Genomic DNA, 23135 nt, shown 5'->3' with positions numbered 1-23135 from the left:
TAATGCAGGGAGAGTCCCTTCAACCAGACCCACCCCCCAAAAAACTAACAAAAACCCCTTGAGATTTCCTTTATTGCCTCCACTTTGTAAACAGAATAGAAATGAATAAGTTGATAAATAAGCAAGTGCCAAGTAGGCTGCATTCTAGGAGGGTTTTCAATTGCTATCATTATGCCAAGAGGTATATTGAAATACCTCTTCAGTCAAGATCATTATATTTTTAATTATTTAATTGCATTAATACTGTAATATTCTGATTGGTTTCCAAAAACATGAAAGCACCTTATTCCCTTCTCCATAAACGTACAGTGTGAAAAGCGTAAACTGAAATGTAAAGCAAGCAAGAGGAACACAAGTGGTGTAAGTGGTAAGAAACTTTTGTACGCGGAATGGTAGTTGCTTATTTTGACCTGTATAAACGGCCTCCAGTGATAGTACGTCTTACTAGAGGAATAATTTCTTAAAAGTTCACAGTAGAAAGGAATGTGAAACATTAATACTTATTAGGTTGGGGGTACACAAAGGCATGTGCAGAGGATCTGTCTGCCTCCAGTAGTGAAAGAGGCCAATATGTAACTTTTTCAGCACCTGGTATGATTTTTTTTTTTTCCCCCAGGTGTTTCACGGAGATTTATCTGACAGCTAAATTCCAAGTGCTAGAGGCAGCTTGCTTCTGATTTCAGAACAGGATCAAAAAGGGGAAAATTTCAAACAGATATTGCAAGATAAGTTGAGAGGGACTTGTCAGCGTAATGTTTCAGATAAACAATATCTGATATGTGTGTACCGTATTGAGTTGGGATTAGTTTGATTCATTAAATGCTTCTAGCTAATACTTTTATTTTTAAATCAAAACAAATGGGATCATTATTCAAGGCAGTTACTTTACCATTATTTATTTATTTAAGAAATCAGAAAATACTTGTAAGGATTGGAGTCTTCCTAACTGCTTTTTCTTTTTGTTTTTTCTTCAACATTTGTGTTTGGTTCTACCATAGTGTTGACTATAAATACAACGGTTCGCTTTATTATGAATAGGTAGGATCTTGCGTGCAGGTAGTAAGGGCTAGAGAAGGAGCTGATAGAAGAAAAATGGGCTACTTTTTTGTTAAAGCACAACCAGTAATAGTCATGTGAGTAGCTTTTTACATTTGCCTGTATTTATTTATGCCACCTGCACGTTTGATAACAGAACCCAAGAAAGCAAAAGGGAGAGATCTTTGCAGAAGCACTTGAGATTGAGTGCTCTATAAATATTAATTAATTTATCTTTGCAGTATTCCCTCAGTTAAGTTTGCTGGGGCCTTGCGGTTGTTACACAGGCGTGCTTGCTCACACGTGGCCAGGCACTTAGATCTGTTTTCTGTCACTGGTAATACTCGATCTTGGAGAAAAGGGATGGGGTAGCTCCTTGTCTTCCTGCGTTCATTACTTCACAGAATGGAATATCACAATTGCTCATCCTTCCTATGAGTGTTGGAAAGAGAAAGCCTGAATTCATACGCTGTAAGAATGGCACCTAGATGGTCTGCTGAACTGAAATACAGAATAAGGAACCAGTAACCCAGATTCTTCATTGTGGAATAGATAGGTTGTCTTCTCTTTTATAAAAAAAGTAGTGAAATTTAAATTCCTCACACTATGTTCTAAAATAGGTCAGTGTTATAGCTGGAACCAAATCAACTGATTTGTCAGCAAACTATTTTCCCTGCTGAAACCACCCTTTTCTTGATTTACATTGGGTAGAGTCCGTTATGTCTCAGCAGGTCAAAGTCTGGTTAAGTGCTGAAGAAATATGTGGGAAGGTATGATCCATGCATTGTTGAGGTAATAACCTAATTATAACCTACTTACATAAAGATGTCGTGTCTGAATATTGTAAGGTTTTGCTGCTTTCTTATGAGCAATTTGAAGTAAGAGGTTACTAACAGAAATGTGCTTACTTTAGAAAACAATTTTTTCTACTGAATCTCAGAATGAATCTTTGTTCTAATCAGTAGGACCTAGATGATCACGATAGAATGAGGGAGTATTATGTATTACATGTATTTATTGAATTTTTTACTAATTTCAGAATTTTGCTACATCCTTTCAGAACATACTTGGAACAGAAATTCAGTAGCTGTACTGGTACAGTTCCTAATTAATTTGTATACTCTTAAGTATACAAATGATGGAGGTCAATAAACAAGGTTTGGCAATACAGGTGTTGCAAAACCAAAATCATTTTAATGGTAAAATTGTAATGAAGGGCAGCGTTACAGGAGTTTTGCTGACATTTTTGTGTGAACGAAGGGGATGTGCGTGGTGACCATCACAAGAGTAAGGAAGGTTAGATTCTGCGCTGTACAGGTGCAAAGCATAACGCGTGCGCAAGAGACTAAGTGGAGTGAAACGTGACTGTTTGAAGACTAAATTTTTTTCTGGGATATGACAACACAGTAAATACATTCATTATCTAACTGCTGTTATCTTTGGACCCTTTAGCCTTGCTCCATTTGGTTAATGCTATTTTGTGTATCTAACAGTGTGGTTCAGCCACTGTGCTCACTTGTAGTGTATCAGTAGACTAATATGGTTTGATTACTTCCTATGATACAACCAAGTTTTAATTTGAAACTCTTATTTCATAGAGTCATAGTATAGTTTGTGTTGGAAGGGACCTTTAAAAGTCATCAAGTCCAACCCACTTGCAATGGGCAGACACCTTCAACTAGATGAGGTTGCTCAGAGCCCTGTCCATCCTGACCTTGAATGTTTCCAGGGATGGGGCATCTACCACCTCTCCGGGCAACCTGGGCCAGTGTTTCACCAGCCTCAGTGTAAAAAATTCTTCCTTATGTGTGGTCTAAATCTACCCCTTTTTAGTTTAAAACCATTATCTTTTGTCCTATCAAAACAGGCCCTGCTGAAAAGTTTGTATCCAAATTTCTTATAGGCCACCTTCAGGTACTGTAAGGCCGCAGTAAGGTCTCCCCGGAGCCTTCTCTTCTCCAGGTGGAACAACCCCAATTCTCTCAGCCTGTCCTCATGGCAGAGTTGCTCCAGCCCTCGGATCATTTTTGTGGCTCTCCTCTGGACCCACTCTAACAGGTCTATGTCCTCCTTATGTTGGGTGCCTCAGAGCTGGACACAGTACTCCACTGGGGGGGTCTCACCAGAGCAAAGTAGAGGGGGAGAATCACCTCCCTCAGCCTGCTGGCCGTGCTTGTTTTGAAGCAGCCCAGGATATGATTGGCCTTCTGGGCTGCAAGTGCACATTGTTGGCTCATGTCCAGCTTTTCATCCACTGGTACCCCCAAGTCCTTCTCCCCAGGGCTGATCTCAATCTCTTTATCCCTCAGCCTATATTGATACTGGAGGGGTTCCCCAATCCTGGTGCAGGACCCTGCACTTGGCCTTGTTGAACCTCATGAGGTTCAACATTGAGCCATTGACCACTACCCTCTGGATGCGACCATCCAACCAATTCCTCATCCACCGAACAGCCCACCCTTTGAGTCCATATCTCTCCGATGCAGAAAGAAGGATGTTGTGGGGCCTGTGTCCAAGGCCTTAAATCATACTGGGTTGTGTTTTGTAGTGCTACAGCTTGTTAGGAATATAGCTAGTTAGAAGGTCCTTTTTACAGGAATCTTATCATTACGGCTCTTTGTTTCAAACTTACGCTACTGTATTTTTGTTCATGTGCTTTTTAGCTGTTCACTAAACAGTTCACTGCTGTTTTAGAATGTACTGTAAACTGGAAAGTGATGGCATGGATTTATGTCTTGGGGGTTTTGTTGGTTGTTTTGGTTTTTTTTTTTCAAATTTGAGTTTTATTTTCATTTAAATACATTGTGATTAAACTGAAACTAATTTTTTTAGAAAGCTTTAAAACAATTACATTTTCTCAGTTTTCTTTTTGCATTGGAAAGTTGACCTTGTACGTTAAGTAGTAACATTAATCTGCCATCAAGATCATATTGTTTAAACATTTGACATATGCCAGAGAGGTGGAAGGAGAAACAACAAGCAAATAAAATGTTTGTGCCAGAGAGCTGCATTTTACATTGACAAACAACATTGGTCTCGTATCCCAAATGTAATTATAAGAGAGCGAAACCTAATAAAGTATGCAGCATTTTCATTTTAATCTGTAAGACAAAAATGCAATGCTTAGGGGAAACATGCAGGGTAGGTGGAAGTAACTAAACATAGAGGTAAAGAATTGCATAGTCATGAATGAAGTAACTTTCAGGCAGGTTTAGTGGTCAGTTTTTAAACCCTGAGCTAATAACTTTGGAGAAAGATTTCAGTCTAGTTCCCATAATGTAGTAAAGTAAAATAGTATACCTGAGCATTGAAGATCATTGACTCTACTTAGTAATTGTTCTTTTGAATTAAATTTGATCCTCTCTGGACTCAGTGAAACTTATTTTACTTGGATTCGGCTCAAAAGGAAGATTGAGGTCTAAAAAAGTAGTCTAGTCCTTTCAAACCAAAAAACATCTTGACTGTCAGAAGGAGCTTTCTACAGCTAACATTATTTTTCTGTGTACTTCTGATACTAATTAGTTCTTTTATTCAAATGGCAAAAATTGTCTTTCCAAATATGGTTTCTGTTGTACGGGTTTGAATGAAGAATGGAGAAGCAAAATGCATGAATGCTGTGCACAGAGGACTATAAACCTGCAGGATCCGTTTATATTTGAAGAGCTAGATTATGCCCTTCCGTGTGTGCTGGGCCGAGTCATTTTCTGCACATAGGACATTTTAAGCTAAGCAAGATGATCTGTTCTTGTTTGGATCACAGGTTTTGTCTTGGTCACATCTGAAATAACTTTCTTAAAAACAACTAATTTGGGAAGGATAGAGCCTTGTTACGGGAAGGCAAGTAACCTGAAAGGTTGAGCTTAGTATCTAAAAATAACTGTAAATTAATTAATTCTTTCTTGCAATTTTCTGAGACTGGCATACCGCGTGGGGGAGAAGCCAAGAAGCTAATTGAGTCAGGATTAGCTTTGTTCTAACTGTAATCCAGCAGATAGTTCTGTTACTTTTCAGAAGACATCTGCTAAGCAGCTGTCAGGAGGCCCGGCAGTCTGACAGGCGGCGTTCTCCTCCCGCCCCGCACAGCGGGAACTGCGGCGGCAAACTCACCAGTTGGAGCCATCCTGAAAAGTTCAAGAGAGATCTTCTTCCAGGGAAGTTTATTTGAAATGTGTACATTTTGAGGGCGGAAAATAACCAGTCCACATATAATTTTATTATTAAATAGGAAGCAGTGATTAGTTCTTGAGGTGGGCTTGTGTGTTGGTGAGCAGCCAAGCATCCTTTCTCAGGGACGCGTGAATTGTAGTCCTGCTGAATTCAAGTTAGTGGCACAGCGCGGTTGGACCTTTTAGATAGTTAAGGCTGACATGGCGAAGGACAACAGTCTCTGTTCATGTTTTTCCATGTCAAACTCCAATAATTCTTCTCAGGATATCACATTTTTTTGTTACAGGAACATTAGGATTGTTGCCTTTACCAGCCATACTTATCCCAAGTGCAACTTGTTGTATTTCTGTTAAAACGTTCTCATGAGCTTGTGTAAGCAGTGAGCCTTTTTCGCCCTCACTGGTGGTATTACTCATGATGATCTGAATTAATTTAATGCTATGGAATGCAATATCCTTTCTGCAAAGTAGGAATACTTTCTATGCAATCTCGGCATTGTATTTCAAAGCTGTACTAAACTGCAGGTTTTGTACAATGCGTTTGCAATACCTCTATATGAAACCAGAGCTATCCAGGCATCATTAATTCTGTGTGGTGGCACATGTAGAGTTTTTTCGCTATTTATTACTTCCCTGCTTTCTGATAAAAAAAGAACGTTTCATCTGCATTAACAAAAAGCCTATCTGCATCAGAATGTCTGCTTTTGGAATTAAAACATTCAGTTTAATTTGTGAATGAATTTGTACCCTGGTAGCTCTGGCATTTGTGAGAGATGCAAATGACGCTGACTGAAGCGTGCATCTGATTGAAATTGAAGATTTGAATATCCTAGACACTTGCGACACTGTGAAAGCCAGGCATTGCATGTGGGGTTTATGCGCTTGATGCCAGCGTTCTGACCGTCAGAACGCAGGAAGTGGAAGAGTCACTCTTGGTTCCCCCGCGCTCCGCTGGCATCTTTCTCCTTGCTGCCCCAAAATACATCTTAAGCAGAAGGACTGCTGCAACTAATGCATCACTGTAAAACAGTATTCTGATATGTTCCATTTACTTCCTTAAAAAAATAAGTCAGCACGAGTTAATATTAACCATTTACAAAATTATTCTGTGGCTATGTGGGAAGAGTGGTACATGCAAATTAGAAACCAGGTTTATAAAATGAGAATTGAGGGAATTGGCATTTACTTTTCACAGTGAAGTCTCCTAATTCAGAGTGATTATCCCACTCAGCTCTATATGGAGTTAAATCCCTCTTTCGGTGTTTGCAATATAGCATTTTCATTCTTCACTGAAATTTTGAATGCGTCTTTCAGCTAGTACAGAATTAGTTTGTCCTTTTGTGTGTGTAGGCACTGGGATAAAATATAGTCTATTTTCCCTCTCTGTCCTGCTTGCTAACTACAAAAGAAGATAATGTGTCAGTGGCTGGTTTGATACCGTAAAAAAAGAAAACCTGCAGTTGGGCTGGCACTACAGTAGATTTGAGGGGAAGGTGCTCTTTGTTTATTATCTTGACCTGCGTGGGTTAGGAGCAGTTTCTTCTGGTGTATGTTGTCACTGTTGCCTGTGTGGTACTTGGCCTTCAGGAGATGCTCCCGTGCTGCATTGGCTTTTTACAGACAAGGTGGTTTAAAAGTCCGGAGCAGTCCTGCAGTCACTGCAGCACATTTCCTTCTCATTTGTATTGCTGGCAGGTTTTGTGTGATTGTATCGTGTGCTACATTCCTGATATAATCCTGATAAAAGGTATCTCTTGTCTCCTTTGCACAGTTTGGGGGGGGGGGGGGAGGGAGGGAAGGGAAAAAGCAAACAAACCCAAACCTCAAAGATGGGCAGCAGAACTCACAGCTTCTGCATGTTGTGGTTGTAGAAAAGCTTCATCGCCTCCATCTAAAGGGATCTGAAGAACTGCAGATATTGTTTTTCTCAAACTTTGTTTTCGTGTGGGTTGTTTTTCTTCCCTTCAATGCTTTGGCAACATTTTCACATACGTCCAGCTACTAACTGTAGGACATTGCTTTTTTTTTTGTGTAAGTAAAGTGGATTTCACCATGAAATAGTAAACTCATTTAGCTATTTTGTTTATTTGTTGAGGAAAGCACATGATTCTAAGTCTTGGGTTTTTTTATTCAACTTCTTTAACATCAAATTAGCAAAAATAAAAGGTATATTAAAATCATTAGAGAGAGTTCATTCCTGCTTTTACGTGAGCTCAATTTTCTCCTGTGCTGAGTCTCCTGAGATCTGTAGACAGTCAGTGCCAAGATAACATTGGCACCATTTTCTTATTGCCATGGTGATCTTCAGCTCTGCTGAATCCTCAAGGGAGACTATGGTATTTTAAAGCAAGTAGAATTTTGGTAATTAAAAAGGCTGGAAGGAATAATCTTTCTAAATTTTGCCAGCTTGGGTAAATAAGGATAATGAATTATGTCTGAATAGGAAAGTTGTTAGTCTGCTTTACTTGATTAGTACAGAATAATAGTCAGCTAAAAAGACCCTGGGAGTCGGGGGGGCAGGTATTGTCTCCCCCTGCACCATCAGTGTTCAGCGCCTCTGAGCCGAGATCTCCAGCGATGGTCCCCCCGAGCGGCGGCAGCAGCCTTGGTGGCTGCCTGGGGACGCCGATGCCATCGTGGGAGGGTGGGGGGCGAGGGCGGGGGGAGGGGAGGGCTGCCACCCTGCTCCTCTGCCTGGCCCGCTGCGCCAGGGGCACAGGGCAGCAACACACGCCAGAAGATTTCCAGCGAAGGCTGTTGCTTGAAAGTTGGGACTGCTCCTTTTGTAAGCTGTTTTGTCAAATACAAATTCTGCACGTTACTGAAGGCAGTGAACGCGTCAGACTTCCCATCGTTTTCTCCGCGGTGGCCTAGTTTTCTGCTCGGTGTGGTTACAGCGTGAGTCAGCACTCGGGCTTCTTCTGTGCGCCTCTCAGATATTCCCTCCCCCCTTTTTTTTCGGCGTCCTTTCTCTTTTATGACCTTTTCAAGCATACCCATCAGTGCACAAAGGCAGTGTAAAGCCTGCTGACAGGAAGGATAGTGAGACACCTGCTATGCTAATATGTTTCATTTTCTTAAAAAAAAAAAAAAAAAAAAAGTTACGAAATCTTTGTACTCCCATGATTTCAACCCTTTATTTCAGGTCAAATTTAGCCGTAGTAGCTATTTTTGCAAGGCTGTGTATTGTCTTTAAATACATAAATTGCTTGTGTAAAATATGCCTTTGGCAAACAAATGAACATTTAAAATGAAACTTAAGTTGTTTTGTGTTAAACTTCTTAAGTGTTTTGTCAAAAAATGCAAATGATTGTGTCAGTTCTTTTTTAACTGCCTCTATCCATATGTGTTTGCTCCTTGTTATCTGTCAGAAGTTATCTGCTAATACTGCTTGGGATTTTGGGGCATTTTTAAATACTTCTTCCATAATATATGAAGTTTAGGTCTGTTAAGTTGCAAAGTAGAAAAAGAAAGCGGCTTTCTCCTCCAGCGTAGAGTTGAATCATGTCACATCTGAAAGACTTCCATTATGCTTATTAAGTGTTAAAAGAGATTTCAGCCTATTTTCTGCGTTTAAAACCAATTTCCTTATCAGGCCAGATTTTAAGGCTTGTTGAGGCAGAGGTCCCACTGCCCTGGTGACTTCAGAAACGTATAAATGCGGTTACTTCAAAATGGGATCAGTGTGCTTACCAAACCTCACAGTAGGTAGTTTAAGAACTTTTGGTGATCCTAACCGGAGTGGTGCGCGCTGGCTTTCCAGAAGGAAGCTCCTTTTTGAGCATGTGAGGCAGGGAACATCGAGACGTGTTTGAGCACGTCCTTGCCCTTGCTGGGACCAGTCTTCAGATAGCTCTTGTGTCTCTCCTCTCTGCAGTTCCATATTGATACTGTGAGGTGGATGGTGAAGAAAACAGATTTGAAAGGTTTGGGATTAAACAGGAAGTTTGTGTTTGGTGTCAAATGGGTACATGGGTATTCCCTGGTTTTCTATTCGGTATGTGTCAATAAAAATAACTGTATTCATGGGACAGACTATTGCTTCCTTCAGTGATCTTCATATCGGAGCTATGGAGCAGCATCGCTACCGTGGAAGCCAAGGTTTGGCAGCTTTGTGTGCTCTCCAACACAGTCAGCTAACGAAGAGAAATATTGCCTTTCTGGGGGGAATAGAAAGCAGGTGTTGTGCCTGTGTACATACACCCACCCTTTATCCCCCAGTTCATCTCTAATCCTCCTGATTCGCCTTGGACGCTCCTGCCTCATCCTCTTCTGTGCCAATACGTGTAACAAGACAATTTCACTTTTGGAGAGGTAGGTGGATTTGGACAGCTCTGTATCAATTCCTGAGGACACAGAGTAACTTTCCCCAAATGGTTCAGTCTCTAATTAGTGGGCACAGAGCCTTGCCAAGAAATGCATTTCTGGCAGAGCTCCACTTTCACTGGGTGGGTCAGGATTTTCCCAATTATTATTACTGCACTTCATATGTGACTGATTCTGTTCAACTGGATGTAATCCTCTAGTTTGTTTTTTTTTCCTACTAGTGTAAGTGACAGTAATCTTTGGTGGGGTAATCTTTTAATATTTGTTTGTTTGTTTTGTGGGGGGAGTTGTGTTTGGTTTTTTCTTTTTTTTTTTTTTTAATAGATTTTAAAATTTTTTCATGAAAGCAGCCATTTAGGTAGATCAGAACCATGCCAGCTTCTCTAGTTATTTGCATTACTTTTTTATTATTTAAAGACTGTAATATTACCATGCTCTAAATTTGCCTTCCTTTAAAAAAAGGATAAACCTGCTACTTACCTGGCTGCTGTGAGCAAAGATTACAGTAAATAACTAAGCAAGAGTCTCTATCTAGTTATATTTAGCTTAACTATACTTCTTTTCTTCTTTCTTCAGTTCAAGATGAGATGAGAACTGCAAATAGCCTAAATTAGTCTGTAGCATTTATATCTTGTTAAGTTTCCTGCTTTGGAAAATATGCAGGAAAATGATTATACGTGGTATTCATCTAGAGGCTGATGAGTTTGTTATAATTATGAAGGTAGATGTAATGAGATGAAAACATCTCTTTCTTTAGGCTCTCTGAGGAATTCCTTCTCTCCATATTGCTGTTGGGTTAACTATTTTCTAACCAAAGAGTTCTTCAGCATTCACTTCTGGTATTTTGGGGAGTTTCCTCAATTACTGGGTAGGAGATTGATTGGCAGCTCTGGTATTAGCATTTATAGGTGATAACTAATTAAATTCTACATGCACATGGGTGGATAATAAAGACCCTTTCGCATCTCATTTATTAAGACAAATCTCCAGTGTAATTATCATTTTACCATTATTTAGCGTGCTTAATAACTCTTCTTTGTCTGTTGAGTAATTTTCTAGTTCCTTCTAAAACACAGACTGAGCTGAGATATATCTCAGCTCTTCATCTTGTACGAAGTTACAGTTTAGTATTTGTACTTTTGGTTTATGCTTTCTTTTGTCTTTCAGAAAGTAAATTTTTGTTGTTTCTGCCTGAAGTTTTTCAAATAATTTGGTAATTCCTAGACTGTCTTCAAATGTTTAATAGGCAGTATGAAGCGTTTAGCTGAGAAAACTGGAAGGTAGACACGGTTTCAATTTGTCACTTCCTGTACCGGGAATAGTGTTAGCCAGGAATCTGTGAGCGTGAGACTATGAATATTTACTATTTGATAAGGAATGCTGAAAGAGTTTCCTTGATATCAGCGTAAGAGCAGATTAGAAAACGCTTTTTTTTTTTTTTTTTTTTTTTGGTTTGATGATGATAATTTTTGTTTGGTAATTTTTTTTTTAAAGCTCCCACATTCTTTATTACTTCTCAATGTGATTAGGTATTGATTTTACTGATTGGTATTGTATGCACCCGTAAATGTTCATTTCTTTTAGGATTGTTCTCAAGTACAGTATCAAACAGCTTAACTTTTAGACTTTGAATGGCTGCTGTTCTGTCTGCCAAGTCCTCCCTTCCCCAAAGGATTCTGTCTGTACAGTTTCTTCTGTGTGCGTTTATTTATGTGTTAGAAATGTCTATGTTCATATACAGTTGTTCAAATGTGCAAGTGCTTGTGTTTGAGAACTGGTTGTGTTACCCTTATTTTCACATGATGAGAGATTAAATAAACTGAGACTGGCAAAAGCTTTCCAGCATGGTGGCTGATCAACTTGAAATGTTTTTACGATAGAATTTGCATATATATATATTTTTCTATAAATTGGGGAGATGCTTACACATATTCATACCTACATCCTCAATACGCACTTTCATTAATCTTTGCTGAAGTTTGTTTTTTGCAGTTTCCACCTGTCCATGTTTTTGTTTTCCTGGTTTCAATCCCCCCCCGCCCCATGCTGCTTCTCAAGTCTTTTTATTTAATCTCAGATGCTTTTTTTTTTTTTTTTTTTTTTTTTTTATTTTCTGGGCATCCACAACTTAAAGTGCAGCAGAAGAGATATTCTTCCTTTCTGTCCCATGCCTATTGTTACTGTACTTTCACAAAGGCTTGGTTAACTTTTATGTGGTGATACCCATTTCTAAAGGAGCACAGGGTTTGAGGATGTCTTTCTGCTATTTTTTTGGACATCTCTACTGTACCTGTGCAAGTGGTAATTTCTGGCGTCTCATACATTGACTATTTTGGTATCAACTTTTATAACAGCAGAAGTTTCACCCACGATTGCAGGATGAATCTCTCTTTGTCTGATGTAGAGGTATTCAAGATTTCAATGGAAGAAACAGCACGAGTTCTGCCTTTGCAAGAAATTGTATTTTCCCTTAACTGTGTTCCTAGGTGCCGCTGTCACATTTTTCTGAAGCTTCCCAGAAATTTGACCTAGAATAGAGTGGTTTTGACAATCTTAACTATGTAGATACGTGGTCATTATTTACCTTCTGTGCTTATAGTAATGCCAAGCCACAGCCTGCAGCCAAACAGAGGCCTTCTGGCTGAGAAGGCATGTTTGCATTTTTCACAGCAAGTTGAGATCACTTATTTGATCCAAATAGTTATTAAAGAACTGGTCAGAAGAAAAGCAGGAGGCCTTTAAAGAGAAACTAGTCAGATGTCCTGGAAGGTTTTTGACATGTTTTATACGAGACAGCCATTCTTTGGCTAGATCAATTTCTAAATAACATATAAAACATGTACCTTTTTTTGTTTCTTAACTTTCCAACATCCCTTTTCCCTAATCTTGAGTGCCTCTTGATGTGAACTGATGATATGCCACAGAAAAAGGGAGGAGAGGGTAGTTTTTCTGGGGTTGCTACAACAGTAAACGTGTATTTGCTTTGCAGTCATGGAATGAATGTCTGCTCAAGTTAGAGATAATGCATTTACAGAATGGGAAGGTTTTATCCAACAACTCAGCGGTGCTCGCAGTTTCGGATGCGAGCAGGAGCCCTGAGAGTGGCTTTGCAGTAGTAGAGGTTTTCTCAGCTGCTGTCAGTTCATCTGGGGCTCAGAAGGAATGCACAGCAGAAAAGGATGTAGCATCAGTGTTTGTAACTAGACTATTTCATCTTTGCAATCCTTGAAAACAAAAATAATTGCAAATAGGATTGGCGTGGATGTATCTGTGAGAGTAACTTTGTGCAGGGCTTCTCGCACCAATCAGGTTTTTATAGTAGGCAAAAGATTTGTGTGGCTTGATTTATCTAATTTTCTGTTATTACCACTACTTTCTGCCGATGTATCTTATGGGTTTTTACCTTGAATTATGTTTTCTTACAGGCTTTGATTTTTTGCCAGTAAATACTCCGAATTTAGGATGGAGTGGTGGGCATATGCTCTGTGTGTTTGCTGATTTGTTTTCTGCTTCGTTGGCAAACTCATATTATGTTTCTTTAAGTGATAGGAATGATATGACTTACCTATTACCTTTGCGTTTATTTGTAAAAGCCTTTTTTTTTTCAGTAGGCCGTTACTTCACAAATGCCTTTGGTATAACTTTGCTCTCGCATTTTGCCTTAAGGTCCCCAACTAATTTCTTAAAATTCCTTGGTTGCTGAAGAGCAGGTTTTTATATCAGTAACTGAAGATACAGATAACTTGATTTGTAAAATACATAAGCATCTATATCTCATTTATATTTTTGCTTGGAAAAAAGTATTAAAAGTATTAAAAAAACAACCCTGTGCTTAAGAATTGGAGGCTGCTGTACTGCAAAAACTTGTAACGTGCTCCTACATGACAATTAGAGCAGAAAGTTACCCATTCCCTACATCTTATACAGCAGCGAGTAAAGGTTCTACGTTTCTCTATTTCTTTATCTTTTGGTTTTGGAGACTCAAGTTTACTCAAAATTTCATGATGATACACAGATATATTTTGTAGATTTGTCACTTTGATCTTTTAATCATTGTTCCATACTGCACCGTCTTTGTATTTGAAGGTGTTCTGGTGGCAAAAGTCCTTGGATTGTTAAATAATTCTTAAATTAAGCCTGTCTTGTGAGAACCTGACAAGCAGGGATTTACGATAAGTCTGCAGTTCTGAAACTCCAAATTTGTATTGTTAGCTACCTGTGCAACTTTGGCTTCAATGTGCTTTTATTTTTATATTGTTATTTAGTGTTTGCTAACAAGGACATTTTGCAAGAACTTTGAAGGCCTCCTTAAAATAAACTAAATGCCGTGAAGACCAGGCCGTTCACGTAGTCGGTAGAGATGGGAATTTCATTGGAGAGTCCTCCTGTCCCTGCCAAAGTGACCTTGGTTGGTGGAAAGATGACAGAGTGCTTTCCTGGCTGTGCCTGACAGCAGTGCGATAGCGGCACATTTGACAAATCGCTCGCATTAAAATGGGGGGCACTTTCGGCAGCGCTGGCGTCCCTATCCATCAGTCCTGATTACTACACAAACGTCAGCCGTGGCACAGAGCACATTTGTCAGAGGGAGTAAAAAGCAGTTGTTAGTAAGAGCACTACCTGTCATACTAATGGACTAAAGCTTGCTACGGCCTGACTTGCGGGAGCCAGCCCATTTGCAAAGTGGCTTGACCAGTACTTTGAGAAAACACTTTTCTGTTTGCAGAGTGCAATGGGATAATTAAACAGGGAGAATTACGAACTTTGGATATGGATGATTGAAAAATTTCTTGAGGGCTTTGGCTACCTGAAGCCTGTGTGAGGCACTGTATTCTATGGAATGCTTAATGCAGTAGGGAATCAAAATGCATGCTTTAAAAATTCTTTGAAATGCCGAATTTGGGTGGTTTGTGGAGAGTTTTATGCTAATGGAGATATCATACAATAGGAATTAATTAAAAAATATAAATAATTGAAGACTTGGATATGGATTGATATTTTCAGTCATAAGTACTTATTCTTGCATCTTTTACGCATCTTTCTTGTGCATTGTATATGCACATCCAACCATTGGAAAGTTAGAAACTTTATCATAAAAGTCAGATTTCTTTATTGTAAAAGATGAAGTAAATATGGAACTAATACGTTTCATTGGAAAATAGGTCTACCTTAACGTATAGTGCGTTTTTAATTTTGTCAAGAAAGATGTTTCAAATAGTTACTTACATAAGTCAACTTCAGATATAAGCCTGCGCTGCTTCATTTTTCACTATTAGTGTTCAAAATCTAAGTTATCCTTCTTCAACACAGGTGGGATAAACCCTAGCAAAAATAAATGCATGTAACCCTGAACGCTGGCCAGTATATATATAGATACATCAAACTTCAGGTGCAGATGGAGGGAATTAGTACATCCATTTCTGTCTGTGAGACAGCAGAAGCATCAATAAACAATGGTTGACTTCTCGGAAGGATTCTCTGTGTCTTGACTATGAGAACATCCATAATCCATAAGTAAGTTTATGAATACCTTTAAACCAGATGAGCAGCATAATGATTTCTTCATATTTTGGTCAAGTGCGTAGTTCCTGGTCTAAGAAGTCGCCTTGGAGAACATTTCCTGAAAATTTCTTCTGTCATATAAAGTAGAACAATTTTCTGTGGTTGTTGATGTGGCTGTGGTTGGCTTTTATTTGGTTTTACTATTCTGTATAATTCATAAAGGATAAAGCCCCTAAAGATTTCTGTATCATATCATCAAATAGCAGAAAGATTATAATTTTACAGTAAATTAAATCACTGTAAATAGTGACTTCTATACAGACCAACTGAATTTATCCTTATTGAAGAGAGTAGGACTACCCCATAAAGAAAAAGCAGAACTCTGGTATGACTTGTATATTGTAAAACTGCCATTCCTAAGAGCTTATTAGAAACAGAATTATTCTGCTTTTCACTCACTTGTTAATCAGTATTCAGTGGATAATAGATTTAATAAACCTCCAAATAATTATTCCAGAAAGAGTGAGTCATTTAAGTTCAAATGCGTTTACATTTGAACTGTGTGGGGTTGGGGGGGGAATCAGTACTGTATATTTTTGTTAATGCCGATACTGTTTTCAACACGGTAGAAGAATTTGTTTTCTGTTGAAGAATTTCTACTTCAGGTTTCAAACCTTTCATCTTGAGTTGAAAAAGAATGCAAAATATGTGACAGAGAATACCTCACAGTGAATGAATAATATTGCAACTAAGAAATCTCAAAAGCCATCAATTGCTAATTTATTTGCCCATGTGGAGTTTTTGTGATCTGTTTTTTTTTCAGAAGTTTCACCTCACAGTTGTCCTCCCCTAATTATCGCCAATTTAAACACAAAGCCTTTTTCCAAACACTGTAGTTGCTAACAAAAAGTTAGCCTGGGGGAAAGCTGTGTTTGATTTTTTTGAGTTGCACATGGGATCTTGTGTGGGGAACTTCCTTAGGTATTAATTTTCTGTTTGTGGATGGTTAAACTTGCTCATCAGGAAAGAGAAAAGGAAATTCATCTAAAGTGGGAAAGACATTAGTATTTCTGGGGTCTCCTTGGGATACTTTCGACTTTGCGTTGTGGATTAGAAGCTCAGTATACGGAAGGCATTATATACATTGGTCCAGTCGACTGACATCTTTGAATGAATATTCACATGTGCTTGATTGTTGTGTATGTTCTCCATTTTGAGTTTAAACTTCTCTTCTGCTAAATAGAAATTGTCAATTTCTTACATCGCGCAATAAACTGGGAGATCTCTCCCCTTCCCTCCAGTACTTTAAATACATTTAGAGCATTTGATGAAGTGCAGCGCTTGCTACTAAGTTGAAACAACGGGGAGATGCGTTGGAAATGTGGGTATTCTTCTTTGGGATCTCTATTTAAACAAAACACCTCTGGATTATTAGTAAACGTGTCAGGTGTGTTACCTGGGCACATCGTTGCTTTATTGCTTTATAATCTTCCCGCTTTGGGAAGTATTAGCATGTTTATTTTCACTGTCTTAATTAAATTAAGAATGGATTACTAGAATCTCTGCTTAAAAAGGTAACTGTGGTGTCTTTCAAAACGCAACACTCCATTTTTAGTTACTGAGATTCCATCGAAACACGGTGTTGTAAGCCTTTCTTATATCTGCAACCAGCTAGTTCCGTTCTCCAAACAGCTAGTAACAAGTAGTAACCTCCAAACAGGTGTTTGTGTGTGTGTTTTACTAGAGAGAGCTCGTGAAAATTGGATCTTACCGATGAAAAGTGATTACTTAAGATTATTTTGAGCCTATGAAATTAAATGAAAGATTACCTAGATGTTACATATTTCTCTCTTTATTATATCTGGTAAGCACGAAAATGTCGATTTCCGTGCTTCTGTGTCGATAAAACAGCGGCTTGAGAAGATAAACGTTCCTTCCCTTATCATGGCTTTATTGCTCTGCCATGCTCTCCTTGGCCTTCGGGGTAGGTGTAACCAGTTGTGTCTATTGACACTAACAAACGTAGGCCATGTTGAGCTCACCAAGCTTGATAAAGTATGGCTCTAAATGTTATTTATTATTGAAATTTGCACACAAGGAAGAACATATGACATATGATGTTCACTAAGCTAATTGAAATCTGCAGTTAGCTCTTTGAATTTGGTCGTCTTCCAACAACCTCAGGTTGTTCTTAAATTTTCTGGAAAATGGAGATTTCTGTAACACTTCTTTGGCCAAAACACAGCAGTGTGGGTAAGAAATGAAATTCCCAGCAGTTCCATGACTACTCAGCATGAACCCTGAGCAGTCTGTCAGGCTCTCGGATCAGCTGGTGCCTCGGGAAGGGAGGGTGGAGTCTGAAACCTGTAGGCATTCTCTGCAGTTTTTCTCTCTTAAGGCAGTGTGGAACAATTTGTAAGGCAAATTCTGGCAGGTTGTCATGGAACCTGTTGCAAATAACGAACTGTGACAGCTGGGTTTTCCAACTAACTCTGATCTTCACCAGTGAACTCCTCTAACAATATTTTTACTGCATTCCACTACATGTTGGCACACAATTGCAGGGATATATGAGGAACAACGGCTACCTTAATGATTGTTCTGTGGTCTGTTAAAGAAGCCCTGAAGTTTATAGATTCTAGCATCGTTATGTCTCAGAAGTTAATAAGGGAGGGGTGTGGTCAATAGACCATTTAAAAGGCTTTTAAAGTAAGTTCGCTAATGCAGCAAGGAAACACGATGATGGTCTACGCTTTGAATTTTCTTAATGTCAAGTATTCGTATGGTAGAATTAAGAATAGACCCGTATGAAAGTGGTAAAGGGGAGTACTGTGTAAAACAGTGGGATACTTAGAACTTTTCTGCCACAGTAATGAGAGGAATCTTTTCAGGTACAAACCTTTGTGGTAATGAAGTTGTACTTCATCCACTTGTTGAATATTTCAGAGTATTTTTCTTTAGACATAGCTTATGGATATTGTCGCTTGCCAGTTTTGCGTGTGCCTCATGGATTTGCATACTCTTTGTAGAATGCAAATAGGATCATCCATTTGCACATGGTTTAAATGGATAAATGTGTTCTTTCATTAAAATTCTATCTCTGGCACAACCAGCAATAGTGTGCTAAAACGTGAGAGACTATGTTCATTCAACTGTCAAAACTGGAGAATTAGGCCTTAGCTGATCTTCCTTACTCTAAATCCATACATGTGTCTGCTTTTTCAGACTTTTCTATTTATATTAAAATTTCAAGGAGACAGGAAGATATTGAACATGTCAGAGTTCACTGCTAAAAATCAATATTTTGTAGAGGACAAGCCCTTTTTTCAGTATACTGTGTTTTGAACAAACATTAGTAGAATCATAAAAATTTGCACACTTCTGTTGGTACATGACTTTCATGTTTCCATGAAGGGAAGGTCCCTTTCTTGCAGGTCTCATTTAGTTTGGAAAATTCACTTGTCCTTTACCTTGCTGGTGTACTTCTCTTTTTGTAATAGGCTGCCTGAAAATAGCGAAACAATAATCTTTGTAACTGCATGAGTTCAGCTTCTGTTTAGGTTTTGACGAAAAATACTGCTTGCTTATGTGAAGGATTTCATGCTGTGTTCAAAATACTCCATATAGGAGTATTAAAGGTGATAAAGAAAATTCATGAGACATTCCAACCAAGAGTGGTTTCTATTTACATGCTTGCTCTTAGTCACATTATATTAGTTTGCCGTTCCTTGCAACAGTATAACTTCATGGACATAGTGAGTTAAGAAAGCTGATAATGCTTTTCTTTTTCTTGTACAGGCTGTCCTACCTGATAAGATAATTGTAAGATATTATTACTTCAAGGGGGTAAAAAAAGAGAAATGCTTTATTTATTCATATTTTTAAATGTAAGTGTATGAAGGGGTTCTGTCAATAAGTTTAAGATTCAGTGACCATTTTGCTCTATTTTATACTTTTCTTGTTCAAGCGTTACAGTACGTTTTGTTAAAAAAAGGGTAGGGGAGAGGCAAAGAGATCTTCAGATGTGACAATTGCTGAACGTGGTGTTTGCAGTGATGGAAAAGACAGCAGTTCCCCAAGGAAGGAAAAACAGCCTCACAGTTATTTTATTCTCTGTACGTACGCGTCTGAACAGCTGGAGAGGAGCTTGAGTTGGGGATCATCACTTTGTTGATGATTTTGTCTTTTATTTATCTCTCTATGTGTTTTGAAACTGCTGCCAACTTGCCAGTATCTTTGTTATGTTTTTTTTAATGAGGTAGTATGGATATTAATATATTTTTTTTCACAAGATAAAAGAGAATATTCTGGGCAAGGTTAAATTAAATTTTATTTGAATACTGCCTTCATAAATATTATTTTGCTCATCTTTCCACTCATGTGAAGTTGATAGACTTTTGGAAATTTGGTAAGATGTGCGTTGCCAGCTATTCTATCCTTAATATTTGTCCTGACTGAATTTCTACTGAAAAAATCAGAGATCTATGCAGAATATTCTGAAACAAGTTTCAAGCAACAACTACAAAAAAGAGAGGATTTTAATCTTATAATTAATAGAAGAATATAAATTTGATAGGCAGTCTGTTATTAATTTTACAAGAACTTTTTAGTGCAAAGAATATCTTTCTGCATAATGAAAACAAAATTAGTTCCTCCCCCTTTCTTGTCAGACGGGGTTTTTTGCTGTTGTGGTGGGGGTTTTCGAACAATTACTTCTGTTCTAGTGAAGTTACACCCATTTGCCCATCACGAAAGAGCCTGTATTTGTCTTTAGTCTGTCTAGTTTATATTTATCCTGCAGCGGGGTCTAAGATTGCTGAATTTAAATTTCTTTTTCCAAAAAGAATAAGGAAAGAAAAGGGTGCAGAATTACCTCTACACTGGTTTCTCTTCCCATCTGTTCCTTACTCTCCAGTACTTCTGATTGTGGTGGTAAGTATGTGTAGCAGAAAGAAGATACCTATCGTATTGCCGTCTGCTACAGCTACAGAGCAGCAGTAGTCCTTAGTTACAGAGCTTTCTGAGTCTGTACCAGTGCAGCAGGAATCTGGTGGGTGAAGTCATCTTTCCACTGAACTAAATGACAAACTTGTTTTAACATCAGCGGGTAAGAATTTTGCACTGTTAGATGTCATTGTGGAAGCCTATGCTCTTTGCCAAGCGTTTGGAAATAATTCCTAGTAGGCAAACTCTCTTTGCCGCCTCTTGGGGCTGGCGGAGTGCAGGTGTAGCGGCAAAGGTGCTGTGTGCCATGTGGAGTAGTGGAAGAGCCCGGGAATGGGGCGTAGAAAGGGCGGTTACTCCTCATGAGCAATGGCGAACAGGAGGCGCTTCAAGATCGAGAGCGCTGATGCCTGAGCTTTTTGGTAGAACTGTAATGCGAATGTAAGGGACGGGTACCATGTACTTCATTGTGAAAGTAGCGATGCAGCTACAAGGTGGCTTTGCTACTAATCTGGAGTCGTGTCTGGGATTTTTTCACTCTCCATATGATATTGCCTTTGGAATCTCGCTAAATGAAACATTTCCTTTAATAAAGGAAGATAGTCTATTTTTGTAAAGCTCCCTGTAGCCTGTTGTGCTGCAATATCTGCTCTGGAGACTGCTCTGTGTACGGAACCGACCACCAAAATACACTGCTCCTGCTTTCCCTGGAATAGCAAATGTCCTTTGAACTGCGGCATCCCAGTAGAGTTAAAGGAGTCATTTGTGTCTGGATGAGCAAACTATGACGTAGAATAAATGCCGCCTCTTTTCTTTTTTTAATTTCACAAATTTACATCCCAAGAACTGACAAATGTTTAAAATGGGAGAGTGAGGGGATTGTTTGGCTTTGGTTTTGTTCCACATTTGATAAACTAATGAGAAATAAGGACTAATGAATGAAATAGTTCAGCACGAGTGTGTCTCTAAATGAGTATTAACAAAACAGGGTGATAGGTGTTTTTGCAGAAGCAGCGTATTTCATGGGGTTAACAAACTTCTACCTGTAACCATAGCAAAATTCAGTTTTTCTGAACTCTTGTTGAAAACTGCACTATCTAATTTAAATATCAATTCGATAGCACTTTGGTTATGAATTAGGAGCTTTGGTACTAAAGTATTTTGGTGCCCAGTTTAAACATAAGCATTCATAGTTTATCTTTGGCAACAGTAAAGTGGACGGCAAGTGGCTGCCAGCAGGGATGGCTTGACTGGGCTGTCGGAGTGGGGCAAGAGGATTTTGGATTGACTCATCTGAGAGTGCGGATCCTGCCGTGAGACACATAATCCCTATGGACAGGGGCCTCGGCATCGCACTTTACATCTTCCCGCCTAGTAATCTGAAAAGTAGCCATGACAGTGGCTCCGGAGGGAGTTGCTTGGCAGCTTTCCCTGTGTGTGTGGGGGAGGGGGAGAGAGAAGGTGCTCTAATTAGTGACAATAGAACGTGGAGAGGGAATACAGAGGAAAAGGCTGGATTTTATTAAATTAAATGTTTTCATCAAAAGCTAAGCAACAAATCACATGTAACACTGCGAATTAATTATAGAAAATATTTATTCTTCTGCAGTACACTTGCTGTGTAAATACTGCTAACAACAGTAAAGACAGTTCTATGTTATACATACCATTGCTATGAAAAAAAGGTACATGAAAACGGGCTAGTATAGTTTCTGTTCATTTTCTTTCTCTCAATAGTTTTTCTTTCTCTTTGAAAAGGAGAAGATAAGGTTGAGGCTCTTTGCCTTTCAGAGATGTACACCGCAGAGAGTTGCTGTACGTATCAGATACGTAAGAGTTACAGGAGATTTTCTGTTTGGGTTTTGCGTTTGTTTTGTTTTTCGGATTTTTTTTTGCCTTTTTTGTTTTACTTGAGGCATGCTAAATAGTACATAGGTGTTTGTAAATAACATTTCCCCTGACACAAGTCCTAAAAATACAGTGTAGTCATGCCAAAAGCTGGCAATGATTTTCACAGTGGGAAAATAGAATTTATAGAAGTAGTTGATATAGCATTACAATATATTTGAGATTTGAGGGCTATTAAATCTGAGGTTGTGATGTCATTGCATGTATACTCAAATATTCCTCATCTTTGTTTTCTTTTTTTCTGATTTTTAAATACAGAGTTCATTTTATTAAAGGAATATCTGCACGGCAGGCTGTGTATTTTTATGATGATTATTTCACTTCCAGGGCTATATAATGCTACCCAAAGGCATGCTGTGCTAACTTAGAACTTCACTTTTTATGTCTTGTTGTTTCTGAATAACTAGATGAACTAATAATAGCCTGACAGTATATCAAAAGTGTGCTTAGGTTGAGCAAGGTAATGGTGTCTTTATATTTTACTTGAAAATTTTAATTTTCGAATTAAGCAAATAAATAGTAGCTTGGATGTTTTATAGGAGGAGTTGTGCGAGCTTCTAACGTGCCGACTGGGTGTACAGTGCGGTAGGAGAAAGGCGCTTTGCATCTGCCAGCGGCCTTTTCGGTGCAATAAAGAGAGGGGGTTCTCATCCTTCAGAGAAAGTGCCAAGTCTTTATTTTTGAAAATCGCTCTCCAAATTAGGCTTCTATAGGTGAAAAATAAGTGTATCCAAGTACCTAATTTTTCTGGCGTGTTCTGAAATCAGACAGCGTTATTTTGCACGGTGCTAAACTGTGAATGGAGACTGACAGGTGTTTGTACGTCCGGCAGATGTTAACGAGGAGCCAAGTTAGTTACAATACATGGTGAACACCACTCAGCGTTTAAAGCCTTAGCTAGGCTTTGGGATAGCATGGCTGGGGATAGCTGTACAGTATTGCTGTTTGTATCTTAAGAACTGGCTTGCTTTCCAGGCGATCCCTTCCTCATTCCTGAGAAAACAGAGAAGGTAATGCATGTGGAACGTCAGTCTGCGGGTTCGGTTTCTGGGATTCCCCATGCAGGCCAAAGTTACTATTTTACCATCACAACAAGGAGTCCCCAGATCTGTGACAAATAGTATAATACAAAATAGAAAACCCTGGATGCTGTTCTCTGAGCGTACTAACAGATGTGGAGAGAAGCTTTTTTAGCATATTCCTGAAATGGTTGCTGTCTGTAGCTTTTTGAAGGATACGTTCCTCTTCACTTGG

The 23135-nt window shown here is 38.8% G+C and overlaps 1 protein-coding gene across 18 annotated transcripts in view; it reads left to right on the top strand.

Moving 5' to 3' along the window:
• The window catches only part of TENM2 (teneurin transmembrane protein 2), a 668147-nt gene that overhangs the window by 315916 nt on the left and 329096 nt on the right, over positions 1–23135 (top strand). The window contains exon 1 of one of the 18 annotated variants that reach the window (XM_063349525.1): positions 9499–9515. The exons of the other annotated variants lie outside the window; for them this stretch is intronic. The gene's annotated coding sequence lies outside the window, so the exon portion shown is untranslated. Of the gene's footprint in view, positions 1–9498; positions 9516–23135 lie in introns of those variants that run through there. 18 annotated transcript variants of the gene reach the window in all.

This window comes from Chroicocephalus ridibundus, chromosome 11, assembly GCF_963924245.1.
Source record: "Chroicocephalus ridibundus chromosome 11, bChrRid1.1, whole genome shotgun sequence".
Lineage (NCBI taxonomy): Eukaryota > Metazoa > Chordata > Aves > Charadriiformes > Laridae > Chroicocephalus > Chroicocephalus ridibundus.
This window is presented reverse-complemented; position numbering and strand designations above follow the sequence as displayed.